Raw genomic sequence first — 10,519 nt, forward strand, 5'->3', positions numbered from 1 at the left:
GGGAGAGAGAGAGAGAGAGAGAGAGAGAGAGAGAGAGAGAGAGAGAGAGAGAGAGAGAGAAAAGAAAAGAAGAGGGGGTAGAGGAGGGAAGAGATAGAAAGAGGGGAAGGGGGACAATGTCAGGGAGGAGAAAGTCCTAGTACGCTGGGGTAAAAATTTGCAGGATGAATCTGAACGCGGGAGGGAAGGGAGCGCAGGGTGAGAGAGAAATGATGAGGGAAAGAGAGATGGTTGGGCAAGGACAGGCCCAGGGGCAGAAGTGGGGTAAAGTGGGGTAAGGGAGGAGGGAGGGGAGGGGAGCCAGAGGCCTGCAGAGGACAGGAGGAAAGGAGGAGGTCAAGTTTTGGGGCGATGCGGGGAGAGGGGGTGAGCAAGGGGAAGGCGTTGTCCGGAAGAGCGAGGGGGACCTGGCAGGCCAGGTTGCGGAAGAGCACAGGGAGGAAGGAGGCTGGACAGAGAGGAGAGGATGAGGCTGGAGGGAAGACCAGTGCAGGGTGGGAGATGGGGAGAGGTCCAGGGCCTGGAGAGAGGGGACTGGGAGCAAGTCTTGCAGGCACAAGGTGGGGCGGAAGGAGCCTGAGAGGGAGCAGAGGAAGAACCATGGAGCAAGGGCAGGATCCAAACCCCCAGTCCCAGGCTCCGGACAGCGCATCTTGAAGGAGCTAGAAGTGGCTGAGCCTTGGTGTGGAGCCCCTGGCTCAGGCCTGTCAGGTGGAGGCCCTGGGAGGGGGCAGAGGACAGGGCCCCACAGCCTCCCTGCCCCCCATTCTCTCACCTCCCCCAGGTGTTGACAGCGGGTATGGGGATATTTAGAGCTGTGAAGCCAGCTCTTCACCTCCGATGCAGGGAGGGGGAGGGAGGCTGCAAAGGCCTCGGAGAGGTCACCTTGGCCTCCGCCTGCCCCATCAACTCCCCCTGTCCACTACCCCCAAACGCTTAGGCACCAAGGACGAGGGCATCAGGAATTAGAGGACAAAGGGACCCAGCAGAGGGCTGAAAGGAGGCAGACCCTATCCAGGGCACTGAATTTCCTTCCAGGTTCTGAAATTAGGGAAGAAAACTCACCTCTTCCTGGTCCCCTCAGAAAGTCTGGCTACAAACTTTAGACATGGAGGAAAGAGAAAAGAGAAAAGTTCTTTCCCTCTGTGCCAGCGTTCCAGAGAGATTAATGCTCCCTCTTTGACCTTCTCATTCTGAGAGCCCCAAGGTGAGGAAAGTGTGGTCCCTCCACCCCAAAGGCAGAAATGGGATGAAATGGAGACCATCTGGGGAATGGAGGGGCTGGGATGCAGGGAGGGAAAGTGGGCCAGACATATCTGTAATGAGCCAGAGCGGGGAAACAGACCGGGAGTTCACAAGACAAGTGAGGTCATACTTGGGTGCAGGAAGCAGCTGTGGGTGGGGGTTGGTTAATGCAGAGATGTGAGAGCTACAGAGAGGGGAAACTGAGGAAAGGAGAGACAGAAAAGGGCCGGAGGGCAACAGGTGGGTTGTGGAGCTGTGGGTTCCCACCTGGGCTGCTAAAATCTGGTTCGGGAGACTGGAGGAGTGGACATGTGTTCACCCCCGGGCGCAGCAGAGCGTGGCCCCAGGGTCAATGGTGGCACTGGTAAAACAATCATAAGAGCAGCCAGCGTGTCCTGCGTTCTTGCTACGGTCAGAGGCCGTGCTGAGCACCTCAGGAGCATCTCATTGATTCCTTACAACCACCCTAAACTTGACTCCTAAAGATAAGGGCACCGGTGGGCACCAGCAGAACAGGGTCTCCAGGCCCTTGCTGTGCCTAGCATTAACCCTTTAGTTACCAGATGGTCTGTGGGGAGAGGCCAAAGCAGGGAAAGAGGGAAGAATTTCAATATCTTCCCAACCCCTGAGCTGTCCTGGAAGTCTGAGGCACTGCCTGTGGGTATGACTGTCCCTGTGTGACTGAAGGAGAAATGAATTGCCATCAACCTCCCATGTTCACTGAGGGCCTAATCAGAGCCAGCCGCTGTTCAGGACCCTGAGAAGCAGTCGGAGAACAGGACAGAGCGGGTCTCTGCTGTCAGGGAGTTTGCCTTCCAGAAGAGGTAACCCAAGGACCTATTTCAGAGAAATGAATATGGCCCTAAGGAAGAGAGGGGTTGGTGGGGCATCAGGGTGACAGACTGAGGTGACTGGGGGGGGGCTCCTGGAGAAAGTGCCTTTTAAAATGAGACCTAAATGATGAGAAGGAGGTAGCCATTTGGGTTTCAGGGGAGAATCCCTTGGCAGAAGAAATATGAAGAGGAGAAGCCCCGGGAGGGCAGCAAACTTGGCCTGTTTGAGAGAAGAAATAAGACAGATGTGGCAAAAGGATGTGGAGAGACCAGGAGAGTGGAAAAAGAGAAGGCCAGAGCCCCAGGTTTAGCTTAAACACAAAACCAAACCTTGATGCTACTCTCTGTCCTCTAAATTTTGCCCAAAAGCTTAACTCCAGTGGCAGTCGTGAGCAAACTAAACCCTGACCTCCCCATTTTTGATTCACGTTTTCAATATTGACTGGGGCCTATGATGCACCAGAAACCATGTTACCTAAGGAGTGGCAGTGACTCAGGGACCCCACCCCCCAATAGTAATGGAGACTCAAAAAGTATGTTTACTATTTCAAAAAACCAAATGTAAATTATAGGTTTCCTCTGGGATGGCATTTCAGAGGTTAAACCAAACATCAAATTTCTCTCCTTCAAGCTGTAAAAAAAAAAAAAATTTTTTTTTAATCCACTCCGTGTTTTCACTGCTTGTCTCACCCTGATCAGACATTCTGATGGGCAGTTAGGTATACCTTTGATAAATAAAATATGGACAAAGGATGGAAATTTTCACTCAATGTAGTTTGGCTTGCTCAGAAAACTCTTTCAAAGTGGGGAACCTCCCCCCCACACCCTGCCAAGTGTTCATGTATTTTGTTTAATATGCGTACAACTGCTCTGGGCTTTCCCCTCTGCTGGTAAATTATCAAGGTTGTCACTGAAGGCGGAGAGTTCTAGGAGAGGGGGAACATCACAGTGGGTGCTAAGCTACGGTAAGCCTAGACCTTACCTCCAATTCTGACCTTCACCGTGCCTCCAACCCAAACCCTAACCCTAACGCTCAGGAGAGATGGCAACCACTGAAGAAGGGACATGGAGGCAGATGCTGAACTTTCAGAGCAGAGTAACATCTCTGTTACCTGCTTGTCTGGTTTCTAAAATGGCTGTATTTGGACGCCACATCCTCCAGGTTTCAAGGTGGCCCAATTCCTTTTGAGGGCCTGTTGGTGACAACAGGAGAAGGGAAAGAGGACTTCCATGGTGTCACAAGGAGTTGAGTCAACAAGCTGAGTTACAGGAAAGAAGTGGGATAATTGGGCAGTTGGAGGAGGGGTAGGGGGCTTGGAGGAGAGGAGAGGGCCAGGAATGGAGGGGGAGGACCCTGGCCAGGTCTGGGTGTCCCACTCTCAAGAAGAGAAAAAAGGAGGGGGCCGCGGAAGGCTGGGGAGGGGGGGTGTTCAGGTCCCTACATCCAGGGGCTATAGAATGAAAGGAGTCTATTGAAGGGGGAAGCACCAGTCTACCTGGGAGTGTGTGAGGACTTCCGGGCAGGAGGGAGACAAAAGGGAAAAAGGGAAAGTTGAGGGTTGGGGAGAGTCTCTGAGAAGCCCTGTGGTTGAGAGTAGGATGAAACAGAGGGAGGAGGGGGTCTCAGAAGAGTGGGGCAGGGGAGAAGGCAATTCTAAAGAGCTGGGGATGGTTCAAGATGAGAGTAGTAAAAGACAGCAGAGGGGTGGGAGTTAGCTGTGGGTGAAGTGGAATGGGGGAGACACAGTGGGGGCTCTAAGAGACACTTGTTTCAGAAAATGGGGTCAGGGTGATGCCCAATAACCTGACAAAAGCATGTGGGAGGGTATGGCAGGGAGTGGGAGGTTATGTATTGGGGCTGAAAAGAGACCCTGGGGCAAAGGAGAAGGTTCCAGAAGGTGGGGGAGGCCATGGTATTCAATTGCCTGAAAATGGTGGAGATCCATCACAGGATGTCACAGACTAGATGTGGAAGACAAGCCTGGAGAGCCTCGGGGACCGTCCCAGGAGATGGTGCATCAGGCCCTTAAAATTGGAGAGAATGGTTGGGCAGCCAAAGGGTCTTGTTGAGAAGATAAGGGGGACAGATGGCGGGAGGAGCCTCTAGGGCGGCAGGGAGATGTCCATAGGGCAAGAAAGAGGGAGGCCAGCAGGGTTCGGGGCTGGGGGCCATTGCCTTCAGCGGCACAAGGGCCTTGGGGGGATGGGCGGAGGTAGAGTGGTCAGGCTAGGCTGCAGTCACCATGATCCGGGGCCATAGCTGCAGTGGCGCTTCTGAAACCGCGGGCTATGCCAAGTGTCCACTCTAGGCCTCCTTCCAGGTACACTATGGCTCCTGCCGCTGCCGCACACTGGACAGCCGCTGCCCGGGCAAGTAGCGAGTACATCCTGGGGTAGCCCAGGATGTACATCCCCGTCTGCCACACTCCCAAGTAAATTAAATAAATACATAAATAAAACAGCTATATTTGTCCCAAGTCAGAGTGGCTGACCCTATTCCCCAAAGATTGTTGATTGCAACAATCTACCCTACCCTACACACTCTGACAAGTCCTCCAAGTGCACTTCCTTCAGAAGTGGGAGGGCTTTTGTGACTTTTTGACCAATGGAGTGTGGCGGAAGTGATGCCATGTGACTTCCAAATCTAGGTTATAAAATAGATGCAGCTTCTGCTTGACTTGCTGGAATATTTGCTCTTGAGCCTTTGGCAGCTATGCAAGCTAACTAACGCCACTGAGGCTGCCATGCTGGGAGGAAGCTCAACTAACCCCCTGGAGAGGCCCTGACACTGAAGAGGAAAAGATGCCAGGCCAGCACACAGCTGCTGTAGCTTTCCTCTGCTGCAGCTCTAGCTATGGTCTCTTCTTTGGAGGCCCAGAGCCAGAACCACCCAGCAGAGTCCTCCCCAAATTCTTGACTCACAGAAACCTTAAGCAATCCTAAAATGATTTGGTTGTTTTAAGCCACTGAGTATTGGGGGTGATTTTTTTACATAACCATGGATAACTGCAATAGTTAACAACACAGAGTCAGCACTTTAATTCTTTACCAGCCAGGACAATCTCAAACCATCTGCTTTCATCAGTGATTGAAAGCTTGGCTGAATTAAGCATGTGTACCACTTTGGTCTGGTTTCCAGATATTATGCACCCAAAAGGAACCAGACCCCTGGGAAAAGTAACTCTTTCTAGGGTTTGAGCAGGGCCAAGTACAAAGTAAGCCTGGGACGTCTTTTGTGACAAAAAGGCAAGGAAGTGCTCAAACACTAATAGGGTCGCATTAAAAGGACACAGGCGCCAGCTTAAAGGGGCTCCTACTGGCAAAAGTTGGGACAATTTGTGCATCAAAAGGAATGACTGTAATGATGGTAATATGTTTTGTGTGTGTGTGCGATGATGCATACATATAATAGCATGATAATCACCACTTTGAACCCCCAAATTCATTTTTGTAAGGATCATCAGGATATTCACATGTCGTTAAAGTTCACCCTACAGATTACTCTCATACCTTTATAGTGGTTATCATCTTAACAAAGTGATGAAACTTAGCATCATTCATTGTGGGACAGCCTGACACATGCTTCCTGATGTGATGCAATATGAAGAACACAGCATCATTTATGAAGTTTTCTTGTCAAGAATGTTTAAATTGAATCTAATTAAGCCTTAAGACCCCGGTTTCCCAAACTGTATGCCGAGGCACCCTGGGGAAGTGGGGGAGGACTGCAGCAAATTCACAGTGGGCCGTAACCGTGCTGTGCTGGTAAATGTTTAATAATCAGTTCTCTGGAGAAAAGTTGTCACTGAACACTGTGACATCCATGCTCATTTGAGAAGAGATTCTTCCTTCCTCCTTCTTGGAAAGCCAGTACTGGCTGGCTCCAGCACACAACTGATTACAGAATATTTAAAATTTTCAAGTGAAACAGTGATGCTTGATATCTGTTAGATAGTAGTTTCAGCATTAGATTTGCGCTACGTTTTGGGGGGTGATATATTTTTGTGGGGCTGAGTTTTTGGCAGTTCTGCAATTAAAAGCAAGCACTGTCCTGAAAATCTTTGTGGAACACGAAATAAAGGGGGTGGTGTCCAATCTGATTCTGAAATTTAAGAGGTTGTACAGTGCCCAACGGATGCACACATCCCTTTAGTAAGTAATTAGTGTCATTCAAGAATGAAATAAAATATTTTTTCTTTCCATTTATGTACATTACTTTTTCAACTGGTGTTAAGTGGTTAGAACATAAATACTTCTTAAGTTGTTCGGGCCTAACTACTTAATAAATGGTTAGGTATTTCTTTTGGGCCTAGGTACACCATGACAAAATGACTGACTCTCAAGGCACTGTGCAGTGAGAATGCTTGGGAAGCTCTGCTCCAGCCAGAATTTCCTTTCTTACAGAAAACAGGATAGAGGAACAAGTTAAAACACACCATGAAGAAACCATCAGACAAATCCAGAATCTGGGGCATTCTAGAAGACAATCAGCCTGTCCTCTTCAAAAGGTCAACCTCAAGGGCCGGCCGAGTGGCTCAGTTGGTTAGGAGCTCGCTCAAGAGTTTGAGTTTTGAGCAACAGCGGTTCGATGCCCGGCCCAAGCTGAGTTGCCGCCGAGCTGCCAAAAGGTGGCAGGATGGCTCAGCTAAAAAAAAAAAAAGTCAACCTCAAAAAAAAAAGGGGGTTGGAGGCAGCCGGTTAGCTCAGTTGGTTAGAGCGCAGTGCTCATAACACCAAGGTTGCTGGCTTGATCCCCACGCCCTCCACAACTAGAATGAAACAACTACTTGACTTCAAGCTGATGGGTACTGAAAAAACATGCTGCTCTCCAATAAGGTTTGTTTTTTTTTTTTTTAAAAGTCAACCTCATGGGGGAGAAAAAGTTGGAGTAGTTGCTCTAGATTAAAAGAGGTTAAAGAGCTATAACAACCAAATGCAATGCATGAAACTTGTTTGGAACCTAGTGTAAAACATTTTATTATAAGCCCTAAAACACAGTCTCTGGGCAATTGGGAAAATGTGAATTTGGACTTGAGCTCAGAAACATTAGGGAATTAATGTTAATTTTCTTTTATGTGATAATGATATGATATTATGATTATGTGGGAGAGTGTTCTTATTAGGAGATTCATGCTGAAATAGTTACGTCTGCAACTTTCAAATAATTCAGCATTTGAAATGTTAATTGTTGGATTGAAATGGTGGTTATATGGATGCTCATTAAATTTTTTTTCAATATCTGTATATTTGACATTTTTCATATAAAAATTGGGGTGATTTGGCTGATGGAAGTAATATTTAGAGCAGGTTGTCACTTGCAATTAACTCCCTCCCCCTCCTGCATAAACAGTTTCTCTCTTTCTGCGTCAGCACTTAAAGGGGAAGGGATTCAGAAGTACAAATTGGTAGTTAGAAAATAGTCACAGGGATGGAAAGTACAGCATAGGGAATATAGCCAATAATGTAACAACTATGTATAGTGCCAGGTGGATACTAGACTTATCGGGGTGATCACTTTATAAGTTATATAAATGTCTAATCACTATGTTCTACACTTGAAACAAATATAAAATAATATTGAATGTCAACTGTAACTGAAAAAAAAATATTTCCCTAAGAGCTCCCATTCTAAAAAAAAAAAATCAATCAAATCCCCTCCTTTGACACTATATCTCTCTGTAGCTCGCCCCATTCTTTGTCCTTTGCAGCAAAACTTCTGAAACAGTTGGAAAGACTCATTATTTCAACTTTCTCATGTCCGAGTCTCTCTTCAAACACCGGCTGAGCTTCTGCCCCGACTCCACTAAGCTGCCATGGTCAAGGCCACCAGCGCCCACCATGTTGCAGACCCAGGGGCCGCCTCTCGGCCCCATCCCACTCATCAACTCAGCAGAACTTGACACAGGACCTCCTGGAGACCATTTCTTCTCCTGTGTTTAGTGACTCCAAATCCTCCTCGATTCCCTCCCCACTCACCAGACTTTCTCGGCTTCTCTGCCTTCACTTGGCCTCTCAAAGTGGGGGGACAGCCACTGGGGCCAGGCCCTGTCTGTGCTCTGTTCTCTCTCCCACCAGGGGATCTCACCCAGTTCCATGGCTAAAAAGCCATAGTCTGCTGATGACTCCTCAGAGGGGTCTCCAGCCCTGACCTCTGCACTGAGCCCTCCCAGCATGCACATACAGGACTACTTGAAATCTCCATTTCTCAAATGCAACATATACAAAACAGAGCTCTGACTCCCAGCCCCCACCCCCACACACCTGTTTTGCTTCCAGTCTTCCCTCAGCTCAGCAAAGTGTACCACCCTCCATTTTGTTGTTGAGAAAAAGAATAAGAAATTGTTCTTGATGGTGCTTTTTTCCTTACCCCTAACTCCAATTCATTACACCCAGTCCTGTGTCTCTACCTCTAAAATATATTGCAAACAGTCCCTTCTTTCCATCCCTTTGGCCACCACCGTAGCAAATGCTGCCACCTTCTCTCCCAGGGCCAGCTGAAGGCCTTCTCGCTGGCCTTCTTGCTGCCACTCCTGCCTCCCTACAATCCATTCTCCACACAGCAGCCAGAGTGATCTTGTTAAAATGTAAACCAGATCATATTATCCCTCAACGTAAGACATTTCTGAGGACTTCCTACCCTCCTTTGAGAGAAATCTGCACTCCTTGTGGTGACCTTGAGAGGCCCTGCATGATCTGGGCCCGATACCACTCCAACCTCATCTCTGGCAACTCTCCCCTTCGCTCACTACACTCCAGTAGCCTTTTCCATTACAGTTGGCCCGTTCCTACCTCAGGGCCTTTGCACTGGCTACTCTCTGCCTGCAACAGGCTTCTCCCAGATTTTCCCATGACTGGCTCCTAGTTTTCAGGTCTCAGTTCAAATATCGCCTCCTCAAAGAGGTTTTCTTTGTCCAACTTAATTAAAGGCACCCTCTCCCCCACTCCTGGCCACTCTCTACAACACTTCTCTGCTCTGTTTTATTCACAGCATTTATTCATAACACATTTTCATATCTGTTTGTTTACCTACTACTCACTGACTGTCCTCTCTCATTAGAATTCAAATTCCTTGAGAACAGAGACCTGGTCTGTTCTCAGTGATTACTACATCCCCAGTGTCTCGAAAGTGTCAAGAAAATTGTGTATTTTCATTAAATGTGTGGAATACAATACACAATCCATCCAGTCTGCTATGTATTTCACTGTTCTGGAAACAAAATCATCCCACAGCATCTCAAACATTAACTGTTTTGGTTGCGTCTATATGCGTTAGACGGGCACTTGAATCTTCTCTAACCCAACCTGCCAGGAAGGAGCCATTATCCTTCCCATTTTACAGACGAGAAGACTCAAGTCCAAAGACGTGAGTATGTGTCTGAGACTACACGGTGAGGAAGCGTTAGATCGGAATTCCAAACCTGCCCCACGGGACACGAAGCACATGCTCTTTCCACCCCGCCATACTGTTTGGGACACAACTGAATGGCAATTTCTTTTCATCATAAATGAAAATGTAATATAGACGGTCCCTGCCTTATGAGGGTATGACTTACAGTTTTTGGCTTCACTAATGGTGTGAAAGCCGTATGCATTCAGCAGGAACTGTACTTTGAATTTGTATCATTTCCCATGATAGTGATATGCGGTAGAACACTTGTGATGCTGGGCAGAGGCTGTGAGCCTCAGCTCCCAGCCACGCGACCATGAGGGTAAACAACCGACACATCACAGTGTATTGTGTTGCTTGCATTTTTTGGATACTGTGTTTTGCTTTTGCATTCCATCATGTCCACAAAACACGTGTCTGTGTCTCCTGTTCTGGTGAAGCAGAAAGGTCCTCCTTGACTTACGATGGGGCTATGTTCCAATAATGTAGTGTTCTGAGCACGTTTAAGGTTAGCTAGGCTGAGTGATGATGTTTGGCAGATCAGATGTACTAAATGTATTTTTGACTTAAGATATTTTCAACTTATGATGGGTTCATCAAAACGTAACCCCATAGTACATTGAAGAGCATCTGTACATTGGGAATGCCTACTTATGGTCATGCTGGAGTAATGGGTACCAGACTTGCCCTCCTGAGATAAACTCCTATAGAGCTGGACAAAGTACATGAAGCCACTGTTTTAACCACTGAACTAATAAGAGGACTACGATCCTGTGGCCTATGCTATGACCCAGTGATTTCACCCTTAGGTATTTACCCAAAAGAAATGAAGACATGTATCCACACAGTCCACACAACGATGTAGGTAAGACTGTTTGGAGCATCTTTATTAAGTTGGCGACAACCCCAACTTTTATTGACATTGGAATAAATAAACTAATTGTAGTGTATTCATAAAAATACAGTGTACTTTTTAAATACAGCTTTTAAAAGACAGCATAGTAGAGCAGTTTCATGTACTTGGAACAGAAAAGATTTCTAAAACAAGATCAAA

This window comes from Hipposideros armiger, unplaced genomic scaffold (genome assembly GCF_001890085.2).
Source record: "Hipposideros armiger isolate ML-2016 unplaced genomic scaffold, ASM189008v1 scaffold_283, whole genome shotgun sequence".
NCBI lineage: Eukaryota > Metazoa > Chordata > Mammalia > Chiroptera > Hipposideridae > Hipposideros > Hipposideros armiger.